The sequence below is a fragment of the Stegodyphus dumicola genome, chromosome 11, assembly GCF_044657685.1.
Source record: "Stegodyphus dumicola isolate Sdum_Otavi_A_Nest chromosome 11, ASM4465768v1".
In the NCBI taxonomy this organism is placed as follows: domain Eukaryota; kingdom Metazoa; phylum Arthropoda; class Arachnida; order Araneae; family Eresidae; genus Stegodyphus; species Stegodyphus dumicola.
Window position 1 is genome coordinate 20,730,344 of NC_140778.1, and position 27,578 is coordinate 20,757,921.

Genomic DNA, 27,578 nt, shown 5'->3' on the forward strand with positions numbered 1-27,578 from the left:
GCAGATTGAGAACATTTAAAATCTCTAAAATTGTTTAAAATGTATATAGCTGGAAATTTACTGAATATGAGTTCTACAAAGAGAAAAAAATACCAGAGTCCTGTACATGTAAAGTAATACTAAAATTAATATAAGTTAATTTTACTAAGACTTAGGTCATCAAATGAATTTTCAATATAATGTAATTTTTAAACAATTAAAAACTGAAGAATTGTTATATGCACATACACATGGTTGACACAGTTTGGTGCATCCTGTGAAATTTGTTATGGTAATATGGTAGCAAAAAAAATTTTTTGTTATTTTGTATTAAAATTATTAAGGTTTTGACGGCTATGCTAAGTTACACAAAACAAGGTAACTACAGTAAGAGCTATGTACCTTAGGTAAAAGGATGCCTTTGAGAAGGTATTTCTATTCTATGAGAAATTGACTTGTATTCACATAATACATAAGGAAAAACAGGAAAATCAGCTATCCCATTCACCAGCATTTGTACCTGGATCAAACATCCAGTGTTCAGCTATCTTATCTGCTAGCCTACTGGTACCAGTCAAAATAGACAGTAATGTAATATTATACAAGCTAAGTAGCATTGACTTATACATAACTAAAGAAATAAATACACTTCAGAAAACCTGTTTTAATTATAAGATTATATTGAAAAACGTTGCTCGTTATAAAACTAAAGAATGAATTTTCTTTACACACTGACTGTTAAATTATTCTATTTGAAATCAACAGACTGCATATATACAATAAGACAAGATGAAAAATACAGTAGTCATTGAGGCAATTGTTGAGTTTCTGAAGAAACAATAAAAATTTTCAAATCTATCATAGTATACCCTGTTTAATGTTTAATATAGTATGGAAGGTTTTGTAAAGCATCAGCTATTTAAAAAAAAAAAAAAAAAAAAAAAAAAAAGCATGCAATAGGGATCAATGAAACCAAATAAAAATCAAACAGAACTCTATTACACGTTATGCAACAAAATTAATGAATATTAACGTCTATAAACATATTTTTTTTTTTTTTTAACCAGATCTGGAAACATCAACTAGATCTTAGGCAATAAAATTAATAAAAATTTATGTTCATAAATACTTAAGAACAAAATGGCCAAACTTTCAACTAGATAACCAAATAAAGTGTTTGCGTTCTAGAGGATTTTATTTACTTCACATACATACATACATTATCTTTACATTTACTTTCATAACTCGTATGATATATAACATACTTTTATCATCGAATGGTTATGATTTTCTATAGTAATAAGCAAATTTTTTTAACAGTCTCTACTTCGTGTCTGCAAAGTATTCCTTTAAATTGCAAGGTTTCGCGATATTTATTTTCCTCCTGACAAAGTTTATACACGAATCCAAACATTAAAACCTTCGTAATCGATAAACAACGGCCATTTCAGGAAGTGTCTACCCGTACGACGTCGGACGGCTAGCTCAAACATGGTAAAAATCAAAGAATCTATAGTGAGTATAATATATAATTACCCTAGAGTTTCTTTGATAAAAATGCTAAACGTACGACTGGTTGCGCAGAGACCATCTGCGCATGAACATGCCTCCAATGTGCCATGCGAATCGAGCGCCATTTTGTTCTCGAACGTGGTGGGATGGTGTAGTGGTGAGTATACGAGTGATATCTATTGTTCCAAATTTTAAGTTGAAATTCAAATAAATTAAAATTCTAATGCTTTTTCCACTTAAATGAATAGTCTTTTTTAATTTAATTGTCTTTTTTATTAATTTTAATCATTATTTTTTTTCTTGCACAGACCGCAATTATAGGCATAATTCGTTTTCTGCTGAATGTATAGGTAAGAATTATTTTTGAGTTTGTAAATATTTAATTAACTTTGAATACAAAATTATTTATGAATTGTATATAGTTTATTGGTTTGTGTGTGCAGTTAAAAGGAAGAAAAAAAATTCGTGACATTTATGTACTTATTCACCCATTTTTCTTATTAAATACTGCGAAATGTAATATATTCTTGTATTTCTGTGTTCTTTAAACAAATATACTCATTTTTTCATGTTCTCTTTGATGTCGTATTAATAGTAATGTTAAATATCTGGCTGAGCAAATATTTTGGTTATCTGCGCTCAACTTTCCAGACGTTATTGGAAATCAGCTTTAATAATGCATCTAGTTGAACATGCTTAGCCAGAAACATTAACATATTAACTTCAGCCGAGCTAGAGCGTGTAATATGAATACCAAAAGCCTAACATTCTATGTACAATTATTGTAAGCAATTCTAGTATTATTTTGTTATTTGTAGCGAAATTAAAAATTGCAGCAAGAAGCAGTAGCTTTTGCTGTGATGGTTGTTTTGTTATTAAGCCCAGTTAATGTTCTCATGCCTGTATGCAGCGTGGTATGGGTGTGATATGGCTATTCTCATTCTTGATTGTAAGGTAAAATTTATAATCCATTATTTGCTTAAATGAATAGGTTTTCAATAGTAATTATTTATGTTAATTCATTTTTTTAAAGCAAACTGCTGATTGCGATCTGGCGATCTTTTTTCCCTGAATTTCTGCATGTATAGGTTAGTAAAAACTATATTTGTAATTATTTAATTTCGGTATAAAATGTGTATTAAATGTATATAATTTGTGTGTATTATTTAATTTCAGAATGTAGTTGCAGATTAAATAATTACATGGTTCTGCTCGATTCAGGGTAAGAAATGAATATGGTGTACTTCAAAGGTATTCTTTCAATGCTGTGCGCATAACTCTGTTTTCTTATTCAAACGTAATTGTATGGTGTGGCAGTAATATTGATGTGCCTTTTTTTTTTTTTTTTTGCTTATGTACTTATTTACACAAATTTCTTATAACATTCTGTGAACAAATTTATAATTTTGTTGTTATTGGATGAGCATTGGTGCTAAATGTCTAGCTGAACAAATTAATATTTTTCTTAATATCAGCAAATATTTCAGTTATGTGTTCATTTGGCAGCATTTACTGCAAATCAGTTTTAATGTTGCTTCTACTTAACCAGAAACATTAACATCGAAGTTGAGCCAAAGTATGTTTTGCCAAGAAGCTAATGTGTGCTATTTTTTATGAGATTCTGGCCATGTCTAACCATATGCTTTTGCAGTGCCTTTCTTATTTTTTTGTCTGCCATGGTCCATATGATTTGTTTTTAGTATTACAGTATTTTTAAATTGTTAAACTTGTACTCATCTTCAAACATGTCTTTTCACAACAGCAATATGGTAAAACTAGATATTACGGTCCAGATTGGCGAGTTTTAAAAACATTGCCAAGTCGCCAAATCGATAGTTTTCGTGTGTTTTAGAAAATCGCTAACTCATCATATCTCTGGTTACAAATTTGAATTAATTCTGTAAACATGCAAAAATATCTAAAACAGGATTTCCAGAAAAACAATGAAGAATCACCCACTGCTTGGTGCATTTTTAAGAATTACACATCCTCGGTTATCCATGTACACATTGACCAATTTTTTACTTGAAGAAACATCTTAGAATTGCACAACTGCAGAGTCGTAGACGAGAAGTTGAGTATGCAGCTGAAATCATAGAATGAATGTCAGTTTGTGTTTGCTTCACTGTGTTTCAACAGTTCTTGTGTTAAGTTGGCATTAAGGTAAAAAATTACAAGAAGAAAGGTTCAATGTAACCTTTGTATGTATTTATGGGATTTTGTCTTTGTAAGTAAGACAATGATTACCACATCAACAAATACATTTTAAACTATAGGAAAGCTCGTTCTAATAATGTATTGAAAAAGTGGAAAATGAGGGAAATATTTTTAATAAATTTGAGCACTGTAAAGTGGGGGGAGGGAATATAGTAATCCATCATTGTCAGGTCTTCGATAAAGCAACATGCATCATAATAATCATCTTTATGACTAAAGGTAAGAATCAGCCACAGTGCAAAAAAAAAAAAAAAAAATCCCTATTCTGTTTTGACATTCAAAGTTAAAATATGCATCAGATGATTGTATAGTTCATTAATGCCATATATTTTGTTAATTTCACAAAACTGGATCAAATTATTTCGTAACAGTAGTATATAAATTTCATAAAGTTGCCAGCTGGAATGTCCTCTGGAGCAGGATTTTTAATTTTTCTGTTTCAAGGGCAAACTTGCTAGCAAATTCCAATCTGTGTAATTATGTCATATATTAACCCATTAAATGCTGTGGTCCTCATTTGGTTATCATAAACAGTCAAAAGTCTTTAATTTGGACTCTTCAGCGATTTCGGATTATCGTTTTTTTTTTTTATTATTATTATTATAGCTCATCAGTATAAATCTTTTAAGATGGCATGCAGAAATTATAAAATTAAAAATGTGAATTAAAGAGCAATTATGATCTAAAGGGTATCAAAATTTACAAAAAAAAAAGTTTAATATTTATTTGTTTACTTTATTAAACTTTTCTTTCAACGTCCGCATGTGTAAAGCATAGTTGAAATTAGAAAATTGCAACCAGAAAACTATTTCATGTGTATTCGTGATATTTATAATGATGAATTTGATTTAAATCATATCAAAGATGGAGTACATCGAGATGAAATACTGCATTTAGTGAGGAATTATAAGCCGAATAAAATAAAAACATCTGCCCTGAAGATGAGGATAGTGCTGACAGATCAACTTCCAGTTCATTGTGCGCTGCAACATACCCCCCCCCTCTCCCGCAGAGCAGCGCGAAATTGATAAACAGATTTCGGAATGGTTAGAGAAACAAATCACCTCTCTGTCACTTTCTTCATGCCTTTAACCATTTTTTGCAGCAATTCCACTTTTTGTTTGATGGACATCAAAACATGCTTTCGCTTGTAAATCCTTTGATATCTCCAGAATCGGAAACTCTTTTTGACATAATCGAAAATTCAAGCTTACTTTTTATAAAATTGCTCTAACAGTCTGCAAAAAATAATAAGCCGGATCCAATTAGAAGAATAAGGAACAACGCGATCTGCAACATTAACTGAAATAGATAATTTTAGCTTAGCTTATACCGTCCATTATACATTAAACGCATATGCGCATGCGTTTAAGCATGTGCAGAAAGTTTGTAGCTTTGAGGTCCGGATTATAGATCATTCCGGATTAAAGACTTTTGACTGTACTTTAAGCCACTTAGTAACACCATCTAGCTATCTCGGAGGGAAAAAAAGGCAACATTCAACTAATCCACTGAATGTCATTTGTAGAAAACCTAAAGTGATCGCTACCTATACGCTCTTATGCTGAGCTCATGTTCATTTCCACATTCCACTCTCTTTTTATCACAAAAGCGAAACATGTGTTTTGAAAACGGATTAGACATAGTGGATTGAGGCTAATTTTGGTCATTGTGATTTTACTATATTGTTAGTGAGAGTTGATTAAAGCAGTTATTTACTTCTAGCAACAGTCCCTGCTAGACGGGACTTTCTTGAGAAACAAGTTTTTGGTAGCACTGGTTTAAATGGGAGGATTCATAGAAAAAAAAAGAATCCCACCTAGCTACAGAAACAATGTAGCGGCTATGTGATATTTCTTCAAACCTCGCCAAAAATGTCTCAGCTGAAACTCTCTCCCGGGTAGAAATGAACCAATCAGATGTTCTGCTTCTGAAGGATCACGTGGTCCCAATCTGAGCGATAATCGATTATTGTTTGACGTTGTCTTTGTAGTAAGTGAAAATGGTAACCTAGCTACATGGGTTTCCTGGAAATGTGCGGGTTCTGAAAATTGCCCCTTTCGTCATCCAGTTCGGCATAGCCGAAAGATAATGTGATTTAAAAAATTAGATAATGCTTTTTTTTTTTTTTTTTTTTTTTTTGTCAGTGTAATTTGTATAGATGATGGACACAAATTCATAAAGCCGCATTTGGAGATTACAGTTGATACTGGGTAGAATTTCAACAAGCATTTTATGTTTGCATTGTACAAGAAAAGGCTTGAGAAAAGCTTCGAAAGAATTCAAAGATAATGTGGGATTCCCAGAACCTCTGTAATTCTGCCTTTGAAGATGATGGCAATGATTTTATATACGTGGTGCTTCCTCCACAGCAGGTTGATGGAGTTTTCTGATGATGGACTAGAGGCAGAATGAGGCATTGCTAGGAGTGACAAGTGTTATTTAAGATTCTGTGCTTAGCAATGAATCATTACGGGCATTTCAATAGAGATTAAAAATTGTCTTCAGTTAGTCATTTATCTTCAGTAACATACGAGAGGATGCTGAACAGGCACTAGAAGCTGTAGACACTAATGTTTGTGAAAAATGCAACACCATGAAGGAATTGTCGGAAATGAATGAAATTTATTCCGCATATTACCGATAGTGATACAAGTAAACGATCACATTTACAAAGGGAAAAAAAACGAAAGTTGGAAAATCAGTACTTTGGGTTTCTGTCATGCTGAGCGAGATCCTGTACACATCGTGGCATTGAATCGTATAGGTTCTGAATGTAATCCTGGGGAATGGCTTTGACTTGCTGTGAAAGTTCAGTTTCAGTGTGTGCCCCACTAGCTGTACGTGCGAGTCGCTGACCGATGAAATCCTAGGCATGCTGATTGAGCAACATATCTGGGGAAGATGTAAAACCTGTTGTACCTTAAAGAAGGTTTGTGCACAGGCATTTTTTCCCCCTAAAATATAGTGCCTGGAATGCATCAAATAATGCATACTCTGTCATCATTATACTCCAGATTGTAGCAAGATTTGTTGGAGAAAGCAACTTATTGCCACAGAGCACGCCACGCACTGAGTTGCAGTGCTCACTGAAGTCGAAGGCATATGTTACTCAGCGACAGGGCAATCCTGCGTAGAGGAACCCTTGCATGCAGTTCATGTTGCAGCAGACAGCGACAAACACTTGTAACTGTGCTCCAATATTGTACTAACATATAAGAGGATGCTCTACAATCCATCACAGCCATGCAGATGAGGTGTTTGTCGTCCTGTGCTGTTGTGTGCCCCATTGCCAGGATTTCACCTTGTTTGGTTCTCGCTGTCCATTTCTTCCAAACATGCATCACTGTTGTGGCATTGTGCTGCGTGCGGGCTGTGATTGTTTGATATGAAAGTCCACCCTCTTGCATACAGACGATGTGGCCTCGTTAAAACTTGTTGGTATGGCATCCTCCGCTGTTGACGAGGCATACTGAGCACAAATTAAATGTTCACTGCAGACGGAGGATGTTAAACAGATTTCAGCACAACTTTACAGTCCTTTACAACTGCCAGTTCTCATTTCATGCATGCATAATCCCTTTGTAATTCTAATCATTTGTATGTCTTAACTCACTTTACATTTCATGTAAGTTTGGTTCAAAGTGCATAACTCCTTCATGGTTGTGATTTTCACAAACATTAGTGTATATTAGGTAGTCCTAACTAAAAAAGCATCTTGAAATAAAAGTATGCAGTTGTCCAGATCAAATGTTTATTTTACAGAAAAATATAAACAGCTTATGCATACATGCATTGTTTTTATAGGATTCTGTTCATACCTGAATAATAATTTTTCACTAAGTTGTATTTTACAATAATTCTTTCAAATAAGTAACAGTTACTTATCCATTATTTTCATTAAAAGAATTTTGTATATATTTTTGTTCTTATCAACTAATGAAAGGGATGTATATGTATTAATTTTATAAAATTCATGTGAATGTATGCAAAAAAATTGTTTATAAATGTCACATAAGTTTATACCTCCTTCATGTGAAACTCTACTTCATGTGAAACAGAAGCCTTATTCATAACAATATAATCAAACATACCAAGGTATAATTTTATTAAGACCCTGAGTTACATCAGTATGAACTTATGATGGAACTATTGGAACAATACTCATCATGAGTTGAGGATTACTTATAATTTGTCAGTAGGCATGTATGAAAATGGGTTTTGTAATTAATATTGAATGTATAACTTTTTCTTTTCATATAATTACAGAAGGATTTCATGTCTGCAGATAATGTATTACAAGATGCTGTTGTGTGCCAGTGGACAAGCTGGTGAGAAGCTGAATACTAATAGCTTGAATCCTGGTGAATGGACTGCCTGCATAAGCTTCGTCATGATTTTTCCACGTGTAATATGAATGCAAGCCAGTTTGCCTTAAAGCATCCCTTCTTGGAAAATATCTTCTAATGTTTCATCACAAAAATCAGTCAAAAACTGTTTCTCATGATTTGAAAAATATGTATAAAGGAAGTCAAATTTAATTGATAAATTGTGCATGCTGAGATTGTATACTATATCATATACATTTTTGATATATTTTCTGTATCTCTAATGTTGAGAATTTTGATGTTTTAATTTAACCCTGAATAAAATGTTAAGTACTATAAGCAAAAGTAAGCAGTATTGTATTTGATGTCAGAACAATATTTTTTTTTTATTTTTTTATTTTATACTTGTATATTTTTGCTTATGATTGGAATTTTAGTACAAATTATTTTGGCATGATGTGGCCTGTTCTCATTTAAAATGCATTTTGTATTTTTTTTCTTCTGTTATTTGCATTATAATAGTTTGGCCATAACAACTATGGATGCCAAATCAACATGTATGGGAATAACTGTATTAAATTTTGAGAAAACCTTTAGGTGTCATTTATTATAAAGGTTGAGATGTTTTTATAAATTCATTCATTCTTATCTATTTAAGAATTATCATTTAACATAAAAATATGAAAAAGAATAATATATTATAATACTAAATAAAATATACTTTTATATATATATATATCCAAGCTCACTATATGCGCACTCAAAGAGATACATTTCTTTTTTGTGATGTATGTGATGATAATTTACTGTTAAGTATCTTAAGTTGTTCATAAATAGTGCTCATTTTTCATAATGCACCAAACAAACCTCACATAATTAATTTAATAAAATATTATTGCAGAGACATATTTTTGAAATTGACATTAGTCCTCTATCCGTCCATCCCATAGGGATAACTATGGGACAGATTCCTACTGTCATCTACAATATGCCCAAGCCCTTCGCCAATGACAGTTGCTTCTCAATACCCGTATTTTACAATTAAATTCATGAATCTGATCTGGCTGAGTTTCATATCAGGGGAATTAAAAAAGCAAAATACATTCATTACCTAAAACCATTTTTCTCCAACTAGCTGGATGATTATGTGATTGGTGTGCATGGATGGTAATGTGAAAGGATATGATTATATTTCTTCTAGGTCATAACAGTTTTTAATAATGAAAAGCTCTTATTCTTTTTTCTTTAATTTTTTTTTTTTTTTTAATTTCAATGCACACTTTTTTAAAAGCAAACTGAATTAGCTGGATGATCACTACAAGTTTCTTGACATATTTAAAAGTAAAATATTGCATCTACATTCATTTTGAATAAATTGTTATTACTATAGTCTGCAATCATTGAGTTCATTTTAAGATTATTTGTCCTTTTTTTGTTTGTGGAATAGGAGGCTGTATTTTTTAGATTTTCTGTTTATTTAGCCAGTTTTCTATATAATGGCTAACATAAAATATAATTTATGTTAGCCATTATATAGAAATTTATGTGCCCTGTTTTAAAAATTATGTATATCTTAATTTAAGTTTGTCTCATGTCAGATGAACAATGCTGCTAGTCTGGTTGAGAAATTAAGAAAGTCTGACCATTCCATGAAAAATCTTTTAGAACAGCTCACTCATTAAAATACATATACTCACCAATTAACTGTGCTCATCAAAAGTGCTGTATTATTTAATGCTTCTTCTGATGAGCAAAATTCAAAGCATTATTTCTCTTGTTTTCTGTGTATGAAGTTTGTAGCAAAATGGAATTATTATTTTTTTTTAAATTTCATTCACTGATATCACTATTTTTATATGTCTGATAATGATCTACTGCATAAGTAATATCTATATGCAAACATAAACCAAAATCTTGCTTTAGAAGAATTCCACCGGTTTCGGTTCTCGAATAGATAAGACCACAGAATACTGGTGATACAATTTAGGTTTGAATTCTATCAAATGGGTTAGCTACATCTCTGTTTTTACAGTTTTCCCTGTGTTTAATACAAATACAAGTCAGTTTCATTCAAAAAGTGCTCAAAGAAGGGCATCTCTTCTTTTAAGCAGATAGCCCTCAGGACCTTTGCCATAAAAATTCAACAGCTGAGCATGTACTAAAAGATAACATAGTATACAAATGTCCATTTTATAACTTTCAAATGAAGTGGTTGATTTAAATTTAACATCTGGTGCTATAGCAATATATGTGACTTGGGTAAACAGCGAGTTGATATGGTCTAAGGAACAGGGTTTTTAATTTTATTTTCTTTTCGTATAGCAAACTAGCTTGCCTATGCATATATGCAAGTCTAATTTATTTTTTACAAAAGATTCATATTAAAATACATACACATATGACAAAGAAATGTATGCACATAAGCTATAACTAATAAATCAATTGAGCAATATGTGAACATAGATGCTAATGGTTCAAGTGTCATGTAGCAGGGTATGACTGCAAACCCTATAGTGGTGCTGCAAAAAAAAATTAGTGTCTGATTCAAAGCAGGCATAAAAACTAGTATACAGTTTGTCCCCATATGACACAAAACAAAAAGTATGTAATCAGAAAAAATATCATGTAGACATTGATTTACCCAACTTATAAACTTCGGTAAAGGCCTTATCATTCGCCTTAAATCTGTAGAATGATCAGCACCCTTCTGCTTTGGAAACAGCTCCAGAAAGACATGTTAACCTAATCCACACTACAGTAGAACATGTGCCTCTGAACCATTACCATCGAAACTGCAATTTCAGAGTCACTATGTACACTAATCTCGATATTAAAGCACTGGTAGCTCTATTTGCGATTGTGCTATTGTAGATGAGTGTAGAGCACCATAGAACGGTGATGTATAATATTAGGTTTATTTAGGAGCCAAAAAAAAAAAAAATATATTAGAAATGAGCTATCCTGGATTCGAAATCTGGGCTTAAAGACTGCCATCCAGAAGTGCTTCTAATTACATCATGAAAGCATGCATTGAGAAAAAAGAAAATTCCGTACATTCTTCCCCATTTAAAAGGCAGTTGGGGAGGTGGTAACCTAATCGCCACCTGCTGGTGGTGAAGAATTATCGTCTACCACATTTTAGTTTGGGAACCACTTGGTTAGTTGGTTGAGCCTTTAGGTATTTATTTGAAATAGAAAATATCAGCGAACAACCGCCCCAGGATTTGCATTCTGGACTTCCCTATTGCCAGCCGAACGTGCTTCTAATTAGAACACGAAGCCAAGCGGTAAGGAAAGAGAAAATTAGTGACTTAGTGTCTTATTTTATTTTGGGTGCACACAATTCCTATATGTAGCTAAGCGAATTTCCCGGTCAGTAGCATAAATCCCAACCTTCCTAGTGGACAGCGTGCTTCTGCTCCTGTAAAATATTGCGATTTAAGAAGTCATCCACGATAGCTGATCAGTTCTGCAATTATATAATTAATAAAAATTAAGAATGAAATGGAGAAATTAATGTAACGTTAGTACAAACAGGACGATGCAACAAAAAGATCAATTAGGAGATCACTTAGGGTGCGGTATTGTACAGCATGCATATATACGTAGCATGACATCTATGGGGTGTAGGAGAGGGTATAAAGCATGGTGTATGCTCAAAACATGAACGGAAGCTACTGCACGGTACATTTGGTTTTAACAACATCGATTTGTAGTCTCAGCATGACAGTTCTATAGACAATATTTGGACGACTTTGTCTGGAAGTTTGAAAGAAGGCCAAAGTGCGACTATACACATCATGTCAGTAGTTTGGATTACATTTCGAACAAAGGGAGCAGCTATCTGAATGTTTAGTAATGCTCATTGCCAAATTAGACTTTTATATGCCCGTAGCACTTCAAAGATTTTGCTGCCTCCACATACATCTATAGTATAACGCCTCTTTCTCATCATTCCCTCTTTCTCGGGCTTGGATTAACTGCACTAGGTATTCCCTTCTAAAATCTGCAGTGAGAATTTTATTTTTGTGGAGCCTTTGCACTCTTTCTTTGAATCTTTAAGCACCTTTTTGTAACGCCGCCTTTACCTGATGCCCTAAGCACGTGCTTACTTTCCTTAATGGATAATCCAACTCTGGTAGTGGTTTTCCACAAACAACCACGCCAGGATATGAAGAACTGATATCTTCTCTTACAGATGATGAGTTGGGTTCAGTTTATTTAGTTATGGCGAAACATTCGAGGGCTACCTGTCTAAGGGAAGGGATGGCTTCGTGAAAGACTTTCTAAGGAAAATTGGACTGTATATAGGTTACACATATGGAAACCATAAAAACGCTTAGTTAGCAGCCAATCTGCTCGCCGGGATTCGAGCCCCGGCCCGAGTTTATCGGCTTTACCGCTCGGCCACTGGAGAGCCGTCTTTAGATGATGCGATATCTATGCTAATGACTCCCATCATCTGGTGGTGGTGACAGTGGGTGACATCCTGAGATGCATGCAATCTATTACTGGACATCCAATATGGCTAAAGACTTGGCTATAGTTTTCAGCGCCTAAAGACAACTGCAGATTTCGTACACCCTTCTGTTTTCTAAGTATGGAAACTGTTTCATTCTAAAACTTCGTCAATTTGGCATTTCCGTGACACTACGCCCAGGGACAGTTGTCCACTCTCGCCCGTCTCTAGCTATAACACTGATATCACTACGAAACAATCTCATGGTGTTTTGATCGCTTTGCGGACTTTCATGCCTTCTCGTCGGAGGCAGTGTCTTCTGTAGTGTTGCAAACAAAAGATCTGAGTAGCTCCAGTGGAGTGGCGAGCATAATTGGCGCCCGGGGCAAAATACCTTTTTGGCGCCCCCCTTCCCGAAAAAAAACACAGTGATATGATGAAAATCTTGTTTGGAGACCATTTGGCGCCCCTCTGCGACCGGCGCATCATACACCCCCTTTACGCCACTGAGTAGCTCAGCAATGGAATTGAGCTTTAAGGATAGCAGCAGTCGCTGGCAAGACTAAACAGGGAAAGGGGGTGTCATCCAGTTTTCTAGGACAACAGAGCAGCCGCTGCAATATTATATGAGGGGTTATCATCCCGGTTCAAGAATAAGATAACAGCTTTAATCTTCCGATATTTAGATTATCTAGCCATTCTGGAAGTCTAAATATCTAGATAAAGCAGAGATTACGCAGTCGTCCCTCTAACATCATCGAAAGGAAACAGTTTGCAAGTGCTCAAATTTTCGTTTGTGTAAGTGAAATGCTCGGTTGCTATATGAAGTTCCATACATCTGAAGAAGATTAATTCACTACTGACTGCGGTTGTGCTAATGTTCTTCTCCTTACGTGCATCTTTTCCAAGATTCTTCGCGAACAATAGTGCTACACTTCATGGTATACCAACTGTCGCTAGCTTGTTAAGGAGTGAAGATATAGCACCTGTCTTAGCGTAGGCATTCTGAAGGCTGTCGTATGCTCCAACTTAATATATGGTGTATGGTCTGGGGACTTTTGACAGCCCGTCGCTAGTGCCTTTCAATGCTTTCATAGCTGTAATCAGCCCTGCAAGAAGAATTGAACATAATTTCTCAGAAATTCGTGGACGATCTCGTACAGAGCATGAATATACAGTAGAGAGACTGCATCACAATTAAGTAGGATTATATCCCCTAGTGATAATTGCGTTTGTGTTACCCTTATCATATGGGCATTCACCTTCTGATTTGAGTAGAATACAGATGTATTTCGAATCTGCTTTTGTATCCTTTGCATTCCTTTCTTAGTGTTGTCACATTTCTCACTGTCTAATTCGTTGACGATGTTATACTATGCTTTGCACCATTCTAATTACTGCTTGCACATGATACATAACATGCGAAAATCTATCTGTCTCAACCAATATACACCAATACCTGACAAAGAATCCAAGCACGATATTTCAGTAGGACAATGAACGCCACTCATAGCTTATTGCCCAAGACTGGCTACGTCATTTACTGACACTTACACAACCTACCTGCTCCAAAAATATGTCCCTTGTTGAGTATAAACCTACCAGTAAATTTGGTGAATACTGTTAGTTCGACTGGTTTGAAATTCGAACGGACTGGTCGCATGGGAGTTTTTGATGTTTTCTCTTGCACAATGTGAATGCCAGCTAGTTTTCTTCGAAAAGTCCATCATGAAGCCATCAAGAATCTTTTCTCTTCTTTAGACAAATAGCCCTCAAGTGCTTTCCAATCAAACAAACCAAATCGAACCTTTAAAAAGTGCTCCACAAAAGCATCCCTGTTCTTAGGCCCTTGCGTGTTTTGCAGTGATCAAAATAATGTGACTTAAGCTCTATCTGGCCTGCGTAGGCTCAGTGCTTCGATGTCCTCAATGTGAAACACATTATCTAGCAAGTGTGGAATGTTTGCCATAGGATTATACGAGTGCCTGTTCAATTTTATGCCTCAATGCATTGTGGTCAGTACTTAATTTCTAAAAGAAGCAGGACTATGAAAGGTCGTCAACAAATATAAAAATAAAGAAAAAAATAAAAATAAAATGTAAATTAATAAATAAAATTAGATATTTCAATTTAATTAATGAAAACAGTTCAGTAGAAAATTGAAATACCGAAGCTCATCTTAATTTAGACTCCAACAGGAATTATACTTTTGCTCAAAGAGTGAAAAGTACTGGAACTGGATTTTAGGTGGATTAAAGACGTGACTGACTTGAGATCGTACTGAAGATGATTGCACTGCATGCATATCCTTCTTTAATTGACCTGCTGCTCTGTTTTGATGAGCAGATCTCAAAATAAGAGAATAGATAAACAAGAGCTAAGTTCAGAATCCAGAAAGCAAACAGAATTAACATTTTTTATGAAGAGCATTGCTTATAGATTATAGGTCACATAATATCATTTTAAAAGGTGTTTATTACGCTAACCTGTTGACTCAACTTGTACTAGGCCCACCAGCGGCCGAGAGGTAAATCCGTTGAATGCTAGTAATTCGCTCAGTTTTATCTTGACGAATAGACTGGCTCCAGAGGAGATTTTGCTGTTTTCCTCATGTATAAAGTGAATCAGATCCAGTTTTCCTTATATTGTTCCTTTGAAAAGGCATATTTTCTCTTAGACAGATAGTTCTCACATTTTTTTGACGTAATAATCCAATACAATTCCTATTAACTATAAAACTGTGTAGCAAACTCAGCAGTAAAATTCCGCTATGCATAAAAACGCTGCAGCACACAAGACTAAAATTTGCCAGATTGCTGTTCCAGGAATGATAATTTCAGCTTATACCCTATGCACAATGTTCACTAGAAGTTGTCATCAAATGATTTCTTTTTTGTTTCAAAAACAGAAGTATTTGTATATTTCATACTGCAGTCTGATGATGATTTGAATGATGTTCAGGAATGATCTGAAGGCTGTGATAAAAAATATTTTTATATTGGAATTCAATGCGTAATTGATTGCTATACTAAATGCATTTAAGTCTACACAGGAAACTGAGAATGGAATTTTAGACATTTATCTTCTACAAATTTATTATGCTTACTGAATATCTCTATATATGGAATAAAATTAAGCAGAGAGAAGGAATATTTCACAAATGGCATGACATGACAAAACTAAAATGTACATAGGCTGTACAATGAAATTTTCTACCATTATGAAGATGTAAGACACAGAGCTCTTAAGTTGTCTGAATAATTTAAAAATAATACACTTGTTATGAATCCAGGTAAACATTGAAATTTAAAATGGATGTTAGATTTTGAATGTTGATCATAAGTTTCAAGGCTATTAAGTTAAAATGCAGAAAACTTTTCAAAAGAGAAATTAAAAACTGAAAACAACAATTACAGAATAAATGTATTCAAAAAAAAAAAAAAAAAATCACAGGAGTTCACCAGACAAACCAGTTAAGAAAAATAATAATTGAACTAAGGAAGTAGCTGTTATTTTGGAAACAAATGAACAAAAACTTTTCATTTGAATAATAATAAAAAAATAGAGAGAGATTTTAAATCATTAGTGAAAAGATCATTAAAAATGCCAGTGTGGTAACTGTATTAGAAATCTCAGCTCTTCTACATATAAATCCATTAGTAACTTTAAATAAATAAATAAAGGTAATACAAGACATTCTGATGGTTCTGATGAAGTCATACATGTGTGCTGATTCATTGCAGTTAGCAATATTTCTTGAAATGTGTTGGCCCTGAAATCAGTTTCTCATGTATTTCAAGGTTTTGAAAAGAAGTAAAAAAAGTATCAAATTGGTTAAAATTTATTCAAAGGGGTTAAAACAAAAAGAGCGGCATTTATCTCATGTACATATTTTAATTCTTTTAGAACCATCAAAAATTGTTTTCAGATTTTTTCATTAAATAGCTTCACAAAACTCACTTCATTCTCTGACAACTGAAAGTATTAAATTATATTGCTTGTATTATTTGTTACTGTACTAAAAATGGTCTGCCTTAATAGATGTTGTGTATTATTTATTTTTAGATTATTATATTAGATTAAGTTTATTCTTATCGGAAAAAAAAAGTAATAATGTATACATGTGCAAGATAAGTTGATAAAAAGGTTAATTTTTTTTTATTGTTTACTTAAAAACATCCAACAGAAGTCATACACTTAAAATTTATATGTATAAATTGATTCACATATTTGCATTAAACTGAATATTTTTAAATACATTATCTTAGAATAATAATGTACTTATGTAGAATTTACTAATATTTTACTCTATATACATACAAATATATTGCATTATTTCAGACTTCCATATTTAGATATTTGGATAAAAAAGGCCAAGCATTTTTAGATGTCACACCTGTAAATAATATAAAGGAAAACTCTTACAGAAAAAAAAAAAAAAAAAGAAAAAAAAAAAAAAAGGGAGGGGAAAGAAAAGGACATTTGAAGTACAGTTCTTATACTAGAAATTAGGTGCTTTAAATCTATAAGTTCTTTTGATAAAGTTAATGACAAGACATAGTGCTGCCATTTATTTTTAAATAGAATATATAAATATGTAATCTATTACTTGAATATAATATATATATATTAATATATAAATATGCTTGAATATAATGTATAATTATCTTCAGGAAAATATTCATAACATTATAATTTTTCTAACAAAAATAATCATCTGTTATCATACTTCAATACCATAAAATATATTTGGAGGTAAAATGACTTTCCTGTATAAAGTTTTATTTTTTAGCTTATGAGGGCAGGATATGATAATAAAAAAATCCTGCATAAGTCATTTGTAAGTGATTATTTTCTATATTCAGAAGTCACATATATTTATAAAAAATACCTTAGAATTATCTTTATTATAATTTTGTTCATATCCCCCTCCTTCTTTCCAATATTAAATATAAGAGTGTTTTTAATAAATCATCAGGTACACTATCAAAAGGTAAAACATTTTCACGTCTTTATATTAAAATTTGAGTTCTTCTAAGAGTTTAAAACAAACCCACACACAAAAGTTTGCTGTAGAAACCAAAATTATGATAAAAAATTTCTAAACTTTTTTTTTTAAGGAGCTGGGTGGTTTGTTTACATTCTTTTTCAGCAAGACATTTTTCGAGACCAGACTCAAAAATGTATGTATGCATGTATATCTGTGCACACACACACAAACGTATGTACACACATATACATATGCTACATGAACACCTACATCGGTACATACAAGCATATGCACATACATTTCTGAATTAATCTCCTGAACACACTCTTTATGTATATAAATGCTTCTGTATGCAATTTTATAGGAATATTTAGCTACGCATGACAGAAAAATTACACAAGGTTTTAAGACGATTTTTCAATTTCGTTTCGTAAGAATGTGATTTTACTGCTTGCATGCATGATTTATTTAAATCTGTTGATAAGAATTTCAAGAAATTTTGATTATTTGTGTAAACTCCGCATCAGTATAAAATGATCAAACATTAGCAATTTAAAACAAGAATAATATTCAGATATATTCAAAGTTCTTTATTTTATATAATGTTTTAGGTATCTATCAAAGAATGATAGTAATTAGTCATCAAACGAAATAAAAAATAACTTTTTCTTGACATTCTAGCACTACACGGAAAAGCAATTCACCCTTCCGATAATCAAAACAAATGTAAACAAACATCTCTTTACGACTGGTCGGAATGCGCAGAAATCACGAAACTGTCTCTGCGCAACTAGTCGTACGTTTAGCATTTTTACCATGTTTGAGTTAGCCGTCCGACGTCGTACGGGTAGACACAGCCGCCATTGCATTATCGGTGGCAAAAGTCTGTCTATCGATAGTAAAAGGAAAGTTTGGGACATCCGAAAAAGGGGCGACCTTGTGTCATGTCTCTACAATTAAAGCTGTGTGTACAATTGCTTGAAGAATCTGCCGCTTGAAATGCTCGTCAAACCGAAAGTTTATGGCAAATAATCATTCTACCATCTTGATTCTTCATATTTTCCTTTTGTTGTTCCAGACATTCTTTTATCTGATACAGAGTAAAAGCGCGCTATCACTCTCTTTGCATTCAACACAAGCAAGCTTTACGAACGCAGCGGTCGCTTCGAAGCGCAAGTGCTCCCATTGAAGTGTCGACAAGGGCTTTACTTACAGTTTTGGTAGACACTAGTGTTATTTGCCTGCCGCTTCAAAAGCTCGTGAAGCCGGAAGTTGATGGCAAGTGACTTTTGCGTAGAAATAAGTGGTGGATTTTTATACAACGCGGAAAATATCGTACGTCACTTATTCCTTCTTCTTATGCATGTTCTGTGCATGCACTAACTACTTTCATTAATCTTAACATTCCAGCTGGTTCAGTCCTGAACGTATAGAATCTCCCAGAATGCCGTGAATGTCAGATTTTGGAATAGATTTGAGTCCAGCTTTTATTGGGAATTTTCATGTGGAAAATGAAATTTCTTAAATGAGCTCTTTCCTACTCACCCAACAGAAAAAAACCTCACCTATGTGAGGTAGGTAAAAGTCATTTACATAGAAGCTTCAATAAAACCTACATTTCCTTCTTAATGCAGGATAACAAGTAATTATAATGTGAGGTATGGAACTAATCATTTGCAGATAACTCTTCTTTTGAAGTCCATATGCTTATTCACACAAAAGTGTATGCAGTGTGTAACAAGTCATTTAGACTAAAGCATTATTTAAACAATCATACATGTATTGACACAGGAAAGAAACTTTGTGCATGATGTATACAGCAAGTCAATTAGACTGTATGGTTTTTTAAAGAAGTATTTGCCTGTACATACAGGAGAAAAAATGTGTGTATATAGTATGTAAGTATTCATTTGAACGAAAGAGCACCTTAAACATGAAGATGTGTATACATGCAACAAAGAAACCTTATGTGTGTGTGATATGTAATATGTCATTTACTCTAAAAGGTAATTAAAACAACCATATGCATCTTCACACAGGAGCGAAACCTCATGTTTGTGAGGTATGTAATAAGTCATGTGCTCAAAAACGTACTTTAAACAACCATATGTTTCTTCACACAGGAGAAAAACCTCATATGTGTGAGGTATGTAACAAGTCATTTGCTGAAAAAGGTGGTTTAAATAGGCATATACTTATTCACACAGGAAAGAAACCTCATTTGTGTGATGTATGCAATAAATCATTTACTCAAAAAGGTAATTTAAACGAGCATATGCTTCTTCACACAGGAAAGAAACCTCATTTGTGTGATGTATGCAATAAATCATTTACTCAAAAAGGTAATTTAAAGGAGCATATGCTTCTTCACACAGGAGAGAGACCTCATGTGTGTGAGGTATGTAACAAGTCATTTCCTCAAAAACGTGATTTAAACAACCATATGTTTCTTCACACAGGAGAAAAACCTCATGTGTGTGAGGTATGTAACAAGTCATTTGCTGAAAAATATGATTTAAAGAGACATATACTTATTCACACAGGAAAGAAACCTCATGTGTGTGATGTATGCAATAAATCATTTACTCAAAAAATTCATTTAAACAAGCATCTGTTTCTTCACACAGGAGAGAGACCTCATGTGTGTGAGGTATGTAACAAGTCATTTGCTCAAAAAGATGATTTAAACAAGCATATGCTCCATCAAACAGGAGAGAAACTTCATGTGTGTGAGGTATGTAACAAATCATTTACTCAAAAACGTACTTTAAAAAACCATATCATTCTTCACACAGGAGTGAAACCTCATGTGTGTGAGCTATGTAACAAATCATTTGCTCAAAAATATACTTTAAACAAGCATATGTTTCTTCATACAGGAAAAAAACCTCATATGTGTGAGGTATGTATCAAGTCATTTGCTCAAAAAGGTGATTTAAATAAGCATATGCTCCTTCACACAGGAGAGAAACCTCATCTGTGTAAGGTATGTAACAAGTCATTTACTCATAAAGGTAGTTTAAACAAGCATATGCTAATTCACACAGGAGAGAAACCTCATGTGTGTGAGGTATGTAACAAATCATTTGCTCAAAAACGTAATTTAGAAAACCATATCATTCTTCACACAGGAGAAAAACCTTATGTGTGTGAGTTATGTAACAAGTCATTTGCTCGTAAAGGTGATTTAAACAGACATATACTTATTCACACAGGAGAGAAACCTCATTTGTGTGATGTATGCAATAAATCATTTACTCAAAAACAAACTTTAAACAAGCATATGTTTCTTCACACAGGAGAGAGACCTCATGTGTGCGAAGTATGTAACAAGTCATTTGTTCAAAAAAGTATATTAAAGCAACATTTGCTTGTTCACACAGGAGAGAAACCTCATATGTGTGAGATATGTAACAAATCATTTGTTCAAAAAAGTGCATTAAAGCAACATTTGCTTCTTCACACTGGAGAGAAAGCTCATGTGTTTCAGGTATGTAACAAGTCATTTGCTCAAAAGAATAAACAACCATATGCTTCTTCACACAAAAGAGAAACCTTATGTGTATGATGGATGTAATAAGTCATTTTTTCAAAATTCTAGTTTAAATAGCATCTACTTATTCATACCAGAGAGGAATTCCATAAAGTACACGTGTAACAGATCTCTTGGGTTATAGAAAAATTGAAAGACTCGTGTGTACGCATAATAAGAACGCTAATGTTTTTTGTGGGAATGTTAGATTAATAAGAACCTTTGCTTATGTATGCAATACAGACCTGTCCATACTATAAAGAAATGTTTTTCTATGTAGTGTGTTCAACTTGTCATTTCAATTCTTAATAAACCATTTATTTGTTTCCACAAGAGAAAAACCTGATGCTTTGGAGATAAGCCACAAGTCATGTTAAAATGCTCTTCATTTAAAGCAACATTTTCTTATCCTTAGTATTTAATGAGTAATGAAAATTTAAAACAGTATATTCAAACAATGAAGACTTAAGACATTGATTATACGGTTCTGAATAAAAAAAATTTATTGATATCACATTCCTTTCATTCAAGTAATGTTGTGAATTGTGTGAAAGGGTAAACTGCAGAATCGCACACTTATTTCTTTGGCGCTTTGTATAAGTGTAAGAGGAATTGGATTTTTGTCATTTATTTTTTTTAAAGTGAAAATAGGTCGATGTGTACATGATATATTCAAGGGAGTGCACGATGCCATTTTTGGGCAATTTTGGAATATTTTTTTAAGTGAAAATAGGTCGATGTGTACATGGTTGCCGAGTATGTTCAATTCTTAAAAACATGCCAAGCAGTGGGTGATTCTGCACTTTTGCCGTTTGAAATCCTGAACATTTTCATTGAATGGAAATTTCATTAACAGTTTTGCACTGTAATCCACTTTTTGTTACGTTTTTCTAAAAAAGTAGAAAATATATATTTTTTTGTGGTATCCTTAGTGCTGTAGGATTTAAATCCTACAGCAATACTTAAGTATTTCTCTCCTCATTATCTTTTTTATGTTGAAATTGCATAGAATTTAGATTTTTACAAGCTTACGTGTTCAGTATCGAATGTTTAAAACATTAATTTTGAATCGTTTTCTTGAAGCCACTATGCAGCTTGTAGTGCCTTTAAAAGAAATCAAAGTTTCTCCAGGAACTAAGTATTTTTTTTTTTTTTTTTTTTTTTTTTTGTGTGTGTGTGTGTGTGTGTGTGTGTGGTATTTACGTGTTAATGCAACCTCCTTAATACAAGTTGTGATATTTTCAGTATATGCCAAACTCTGACAACATTGTGCATAACAATTCTTCCAGCAATCATGCTTATAATAACATTGTGCATAACAATTTTTCCAGCAATCGTGCTTATAATAACATTGTGTGTAACAATTCTTCCAGCAATCATGCTTATACGAGGGTTGGAACTTTAATAGTGGCAACACAGCTGAAAAAACGCTACGCAACAAAACCAAAGAATATCGCGTATACCACACGTGAATTACATACCTACCTTACCTCTCAGAAAAAAGACTCGTCCTGCCTATGTCACGGGCATGCGGAGTGACGCGAAGAACGAATCTTTTTATTAGCTCGCGGTCTAAAGTATGTGTTGTCAGGATGTTTTCTAAACAAGAACAATGTTGTTGGATAAAAATTGAAAGTGCCGGAGGTCGTACAGCATGACACTGTCATCAAGTGCTTCAAAAGGCTTGCGGGGAATCTGCATTGCCTTACAAAATCGTAGCAAGATGGGTGAAAGCATTCAATAAAGGACGCCAAAACATGGCAGACATGCTGCGGCCAGGTTGTCCTAATGTCAGCGATGCAGACATGCAAGCTGTTGCCGCTTTAATGGACAGTGATCGCCGCCAAACGATTCATCAGCTGGCCAGACAAACAGGATTAGCGCATACGACTGTGCTGCACATTCTTCAACGAACGCCTGTCCATGAGAAAAATTGCTTCACGATGGGTTCCACATCAACTGACGGAAATACAGAAATGGCTACGATATGATGCTGCCCAAATCCACCTGGAGCGCTATGAGCGCGAAGGAGATGCGTTTTTACGCCGTATCATTACGTTGGATAAGACTTGGGCCCGATCGTACCAGCCAGAACTAAAATGCTAATCAAACGAATGGTGTCATCACGGGTCACCACGACGTTCGAAATTTCGTCAGAACCCCAGCAATGTGAAAGTTATGGTGATTCTCGTATACGACTGTGATGGTGTCATCCTAACGTATACCGTTCCCCCACAGCAGACTCTCACTGCACAGTATTACTGCTCATTTTTGGAGTACAATCTCCGACCAGCTTTGAGAAAAAAATGGCGACACTTTCTGCAGACCTCTCCTCTCATTTTGCATGACAATGCTCGGCCGCATGCAGAGCAAGCTGTGACTGATTTGTTCAAGTGATGGGACTGGAAAGTGCTTTACCATCCACCATACTACCCAGATCTATGCCCTTGTGACTATGACTTAATTCCTAACATGAAGAAACCACTTCGTGGCACTTGCTTCCAAACTGTTCCTGAGATTCTTGCGGCAGTAGACCGGTCCATTCAAACAGGTGCTGCTACAGGTATTCCGCGAATTCCACATCGTTGGAAACAGGTTGTACACAATGCTGGCGACTATATTGAAGGACTGTAAAACATGGTGATATGAATCACTTTTGTATTCCTTGTAAATAAATAGTTGCCACTATTAAAGTTCCAACCCTCGTAATAATCCTTCAATCAAGCCATTTTGTGTGCATTCTTTTTTTTGTATTTTTTTGTATTCTTTGTGTTTAAAAAAGCCATTCAGTCCAATGGCTTTTTTAAACAAATCAAAATGTTTTTTGCCTTAGCTTTAAAATATGTCCTTCCAGAATTTGCAAGCAATTTGTCCACAATTCTGTGATAAAATTTCTGCAAGAACACAGAATTTTGTTAATGGAACAACGAGAAAATGCTTTTTCTCATAAGCCGCGTGCTGCATGAACCCAATTTTCCCATTTGTTTTGGCAAAAACAAATAGCTGTGTATCTGAGGAGGAGAAAAGTGTAAAATTATAACAGAAAGATTTGAAAAAGAATGTGTTTTATTTTTTTTAATAATCACACAATCCTGATTTTTTATTTCAAATTTCTATTTTCTTTTTATATGTTGATAATTTTTACCAGTTTATAATAAATATTGACAGTTTGGTATCTTTCTGAAATAAAGGCAGGAAAACAACCAATTTGCACCCGATAAGTAACTTTTAATATCTTATTTGTTTAGCACTTTTTACAAGTGTAAGAAGAATTAGATTTTTCTCAACTTTCTTTGACTTTTAAGTGAAAATAGGATGTGTACATGAATAAAGGAAGTGCGTAATGCCATTTTTCTGAAATTCTGGGATTTTTTTTAAAGTGAAAATAGGTCGATGTGCACATGGATACCGAGTATGTGCAATTCTTTAAAGTGCGTCAAAGAGTAGGTGATTCTGCACTTCCCCCTTTTTCGTTGTTTTCCTGAAGTCCTGTTTTAGATATTTTTGCATGTTTACACAGGTTGTTTAGATATTTTTACATGTTTACATGATCTATTTTTTGCATGCTTACAGAATTAATTCAAATTCACAACCATCTAATATGGCAATATGATGAGTTAGCGATTTTCTAAAATGCGCAAAAACAACAGATTTGGCGACTTTTTAGAAGCGCACCAAACTGGACTGTATACCCAACTTTACCGCTTATACTTATATGACCATCTTTATTGCCTATTATTAAATATTCAGTTTTGGCATCTGGTTCCTGTGGAGTATGCTGACTTTCATTTTACCACCTTCAAATTCTTCTTGTTCTGAAGAAGGGTTAAATATTTGATCACCATATGCATGCTATAGCTTGCAAGTGCATTTTTATTATTGTTTTTATGTTAACACAAAATGTAAATATAGTTTTGTGCAGGCACGCGTGTACCACGTAAAAGTACACATGCAGGGAAAATCAGGGGTGGCGGTACTCTGACAATAGCACGACTGAATATTTTTAATTTATTGTAAGGAATTTTTATATATGCAAGTACTTTTTATACAATTTCTCATATGTAATTACTTAGTGAGTATGAAATAAAATTTTTATTAATCATTGAACTTTATATCTTTAAACTTGGGGGTGGCAATCTTAAGAAAGTACAGTTAGCCACAAAAGTCTGCGTACAGACTAAATTTTAAATTGAAAATTACACTTGAAGCATAGAAATCCGTTATGCATTAAATGCACATGTGCACACACATATTCGAAGCCGTGAAGGTCTTACACGCATGCGTCAACAAGACACATGCACCAAAAGTTTGTAGCTTTGAGGTCCGGATTATGGGTGTCTGAATTAACGACTTTTGACTGTATACTGTTTTCTTGCTCATGGGTCCATGCAAATGTTTCAGATACATTTATACTTATAGGTCCATGTTTATTGTCTATTATTAAGTATTCAGTTTTGATATTTGGTTCCTGTGGAGTATGCTGACTTTCATTTTACCACCTTCAAATTCTTGTTCTGAAATTCTGAATAATGGTTAAATATTTCATAACGATATGCCTGCTTTAGCTTGCAAGTGGATTTTATTAAATTTGGTTGTTTTTATGTTAACACAAAATATTAATGTAGTTCTGTGCAGGCACGCTTGTACCATGTAAGTGTAAATGGGCGACGAAAATCTGGGACAGTGGTACCCTGACGATAGCATGACTAAATATTTTTAATTTATTGTAAAAGTGGGTAAGACTGGTAATCTATCCTGTGAACCTTTCGGTATATGCAGGGTTTAATGGAACTTCTATTTAGGATAAAATACAACCACCATACTGTACCCGCTACTGGCCGAAAGATCCATTGACCTCGCCAACAAATATCCTTATATTAATCAAAATCAAAAATACAAATCATTAAATTTACATATTTACATTACAATTTTACATAACAAAATATCCTATTTAGGATCACAAAACTTTAATCAATCATTTATACAACTTGTATTTCATAAAATAATTGGATCATTTTCTTTAATAACAAAAATTATTTTATAATTGAAACAGAGACTAAAATTATTCTTTTCTTACAAGTTCAATAATAACAAACTATTAATCTTATTAATAACTTATTACATTTTCAAACAAAAATACAAATCCTTTGCATATTTTAATTTAATAGAATCATTAACCATAATCAGTTCTTCTAATCATTTAATCATATTGCCTTTTTAGACATTCACAATTTTTATCTGGACTAGAATGTCTAGACTCTAACCCAAGTTTATATTTTTTGTTGGTTTCTTTACAATTTATGCGTTCTGGTTCTTTCTTACAATCCCAATGCTTTTCGAGCACATCTAGCACAAATCTATTTATACAATTTTTATGAAAATGGCCAAATTCTTGGCACTTGAAGCACTTAACAACATTCAAATACTCTTTAATCGATATTCAGAACCATTTCAAGTTAATTTTCCCTTGATTTATTATAGATTTGAATTTGGCAGGCTGAACTTCAGCCACCCAATGCAACTTATTATTTTTTGCTTTAATTGAAAACAAAAGTTCAAAACCTCCATTTTCAAAAATGTGATTTTGTTTAATCACTGATTCTTGAATCTCTTTTTTAAATCAGCTTCTATATTATATAATATTATCTTTGGACTTTTCTTTTTTGAAGCCTTTGTTTCAACATCTTCTTTCGGCAATATATTTGATCTTATTGCTTCTAAAATTTCAACTTCTTCTTTATTTACACATTCTATAACAATTCCTCCATTGTTAATTTTTCTCAAATTTTTTATTCCAATCTTCAGCTGAGCCGGATCTATTGCTTCAACCACCTTCATTTTCACTTCTTCAGATGAAACCCCTTTCACCTCAGGGTATAACAATGCTACATGTTATTCTTTTTTCTTAAATTTATCCTTCTTTTGATTCAATTTCTTTTCAACTCTTTGTTCTTGAACAATTTCAGCAAAGGACTTTTCAATAAAAGGTTATGGTTTCTTTTTCACTTCTAATTTTCCCTTCAGGTTCTCTATTTCCAATGCTTGTGAAACAATATAACCAAATAGCACTTCTTGTGCTTTAAAGATTCTCTTATGAAGAGGTATTGTAACTCTAGAGGCATCTTCTAGACAAGTTTCTAGTTCACTAATAAGTGAACGAGCCTCCTCAATAAGTTCTGATTGAACAGCAGTCTCTGTCTGTACACTTTCATTCATTTCCAAGCACTCTATGTGGAGTTTGGATTAGACCTTCCCCTTAGGAGGAGGTGCCCCAGACCACGACAAGGTCCCAAACTCCTGGTAAGTTTTCTTTAATATATTGTAAGGACTTTTCATATGTAAGTGCTTAGTGAGTATGAAATAAAAATTTTATTAATCATTAAGTTTTAATTCTTTAAATTTAGGGGCGGCAATCTTAAGAAAGTATGTGGGCAGTGGATGGTCTCAGAACGGACCTGGTTCTGTCTGTGATTAAGCATAAAAATATGTTTTTCAACTTCAATAAGCTTTCAATCACTTTTTGCATATATCAGTGCTATAGAAAAATCCCACGTGCATAAA

The 27,578-nt window shown here is 33.5% G+C and overlaps 1 long non-coding RNA gene across 1 annotated transcript; it reads left to right on the forward strand.

The window, feature by feature from the left end:
• Positions 1–1,781: 1,781 nt before the first annotated feature.
• On the forward strand, positions 1,782–9,461 carry LOC146993833 (uncharacterized). Its single transcript, XR_015043909.1, has 4 exons — positions 1,782–1,841; positions 2,525–2,579; positions 2,668–2,713; positions 7,978–9,461. It is a non-coding gene; the product is annotated as an uncharacterized LOC146993833 (long non-coding RNA).
• The last annotated feature ends 18,117 nt before the right edge of the window (positions 9,462–27,578 follow it).